Source organism: Melanotaenia boesemani, chromosome 15 (genome assembly GCF_017639745.1).
Source record: "Melanotaenia boesemani isolate fMelBoe1 chromosome 15, fMelBoe1.pri, whole genome shotgun sequence".
In the NCBI taxonomy this organism is placed as follows: domain Eukaryota; kingdom Metazoa; phylum Chordata; class Actinopteri; order Atheriniformes; family Melanotaeniidae; genus Melanotaenia; species Melanotaenia boesemani.
The window spans coordinates 28504799-28507553 of NC_055696.1; the positions used below are offsets into that span (position 1 = coordinate 28504799).

At 36.2% G+C, this 2755-nt stretch overlaps 1 long non-coding RNA gene across 1 annotated transcript; it reads right to left on the reverse strand.

Moving 5' to 3' along the window:
* Positions 1-210: 210 nt before the first annotated feature.
* On the reverse strand, positions 211-2755 carry LOC121654053. The gene is made up of 4 exons (XR_006012897.1): positions 1758-2755; positions 1433-1584; positions 487-579; positions 211-313 (listed from the first exon to the last, which is right to left on the reverse strand). It is a non-coding gene; the product is annotated as an uncharacterized LOC121654053 (long non-coding RNA).

The following is a 2755-nucleotide window of genomic DNA, read 5'->3' on the forward strand; positions in this document are numbered from 1 at the left end:
TCGTTCCATCTAGGAGGCTGTTTTTTAAAGCAAGTGCTTTGCTGGAAAGTTTGCCTCCATCCAGTTCCATGAAAATGTTCTGGATTACCTCAAACGTGTAGCGGAGATCAGCAGAGTAGCTTAGGTTCAGGGCACATATCAGTCCAAACATAGCGACAGCTAATGCTACATTGTCAAGATCCCTCAAGACCTTGATCCCCTCAAGGACAATGCCAATGTCCTCTGGTTCCTCATATGAAAAATGTTCTTTCACAACATAAATACCAATAGTAGTGTCCTCAATGGCCTCGTCCATGGCTTTTCCATCCATGCCCTGTAGAAGAGACAAAACATGTAAATGAGAAGTGACTTGGTGGGTAATGAGAAGTGATAACACTTGTATTGAGAAATTCCCAGCAAACTTTAAATTATTCACTTTCCAACAAAACCAAGAAACATTTTAATAAGAAAATGGTGGAAAATGAGAAAAGAGTCCCCTGTACACACCACATATTCTTTCACAAGGCTTTCAGGATCTTCACCCATATAGATACAGACCCCTTTAATGATGCACTCTCGTCCAGCATCTACATCATCACACTGAAAGGAAATAATTTGTTTTTAAGTAGAATCAAAAAACAAAGAAATAAACTTAACAGTCATAATTTATGGATATTAGGGAGATCCACAACTCCACCTAGAAGATCAAGTGAATTTCTTTTAACCTTATTTTATACACAGGGCGAAGTCACAAAATAAGAGAAGAAAAATAAGAGAAATAAGAAAGAGAGAAAAAGAGAAAAAAAGAGGAGTGGGCAAAATGAAAAGTAAGCAGAAATGAAAAGAAAGTGGAGAAAAGAAAGAAGAGAAAGATACACCAAATAACTACTTGTTACACATGTACAGAAACATATCAGAGGACATCCTACTGCCAATGCAGGCAAACAAAGCTGACAAATAGGAGCACCAATCACAAACAAGCTGAGGAAAATTTCAATCATGACAACAGCCAGCTTACGATTATCATATATATATATATATATATATATATATATATATATATATATATATATATATATATATATATATATATATATATATATATATATATATATATATACATATATTAGAGAGAGAGAGAGAGAGAGAGAGACCAATTTGTTAGATAAAATCATTGTAAAGCAGAAGCATGCCTTTTTGTGACTAAAGAATAGTTATATGCACAAGCTTAATTTTGCATTTGTGTTTTTATAGTCTTCAATTTTGTATTTGAAATGTTTACTTTGACTGAACTGGTTCATTTACTTTTACTTCTAAAAGGTATTTACAAATGTGTATGACGCTCAGGCAAGCAGTTAATGTAAAGATTGTTTATAACTGAAACTACACCTGAAACAAAAATGTTAATTTACAATACAAAGTCAAATTACAAATTTAATCGTCAACAACTTACCTCAGCCATTTGTTCAACAACCTTTTTGAGCTGTACACCTAGTTTGCCACCTCTCTTTTGGAAGAGCCTCATCAGCCTGTCAGAATACACATCAAGCTGGGACAGGAACTTTGAAGTGGGTCAGTAGTAATTCGCCTAAATTCTGCATTGACCTGAAAACAAATAAGTACACAATTTAAATTGAATAGAAGAATCTAGAAATTAGGTAAAGTTTGAAGTTTATATAAAACACATGCAGTTGTAAACCTGTATGTAAAATCTTATCAAAACATGTATTAAAAAACATAAATGAAAGGTGAAATTAAAGAATAAATATTAATCTTACCTCACTGACTTCAAACAGAGCAAGCCACCTTTGCATGAAATCTCTGACCATTGGTGCATCTGGAACAACTTCATGTCTTCTGTGAGTAAATGTACTTTCCATCTTGACTTTCACAACCTCTCTGTTGTTCTTTTTCTTTACATCGGAGAGAAGAGCTTTCTGCATGGCCTCCAGACTCTGCTCAGTTTCTGTTGATGGGTATGCAGGAGAAAAATTCACTTCTGCTCTCTTGGCCTTTTTCAAACTAAAGGCTGCACTCATTTTCCTTCAGGGTTGTTTTTAAAGAGTTAACTGTCACTTCTGGGCAGCCCAGTTTTCTCAGGTGTATGCGGTAGTTTGAGATTTTATACTTCAAACTAGTTTTCCATCCCCCATATCCAGTGCAAGACCCCCTTCTCAGTTAAACAGGGGTGTTTTTTGATAAGACTCTGAGCAACCTGTTCCATTTCTTTATCTCTCACACAGACTTTATACTGTACAACTTCCTGCACCAAAGAATCAAGGATGGTTGATTTCAACTTGGGGTCTGGAATAAGTGTTGTGCCATTTTTAATGTAAGCTATATTTGCCTGCTGAAGCTTGATTTCAGCATCATAGGAGAACTTTGGTACATAAAAAACATCAGGCCAAGAGGATCGAGAGCTTGTTGATTCACTGGATGACAGTACATCTGTATCCACAGTTCCACTTGATAGTGATGAAGAATCATGCACAGAAGAAGGGCCAAGAACTTGTGGCGTTATATATATTGAAAAAAGCAGGAATCTCTTCATGCTGTACGGAGGTGGGCCTATCAACGACTTTAAGAGTACCTGTCTTCAACTTCTGAAACAGAGGTAAGATTAAGGAACTCATTTCCGAACAAGATATCCATGAACTGAAGTCTGAAAGGGCCCTCAAGTCCACACTGTGTCTGCACTTCAACTATAAGGTCATCAATAGATGCAGAGAGTTCATATAGGAGAGTCAACCTCTGAGAGTTGCCATCAGTCAAGATG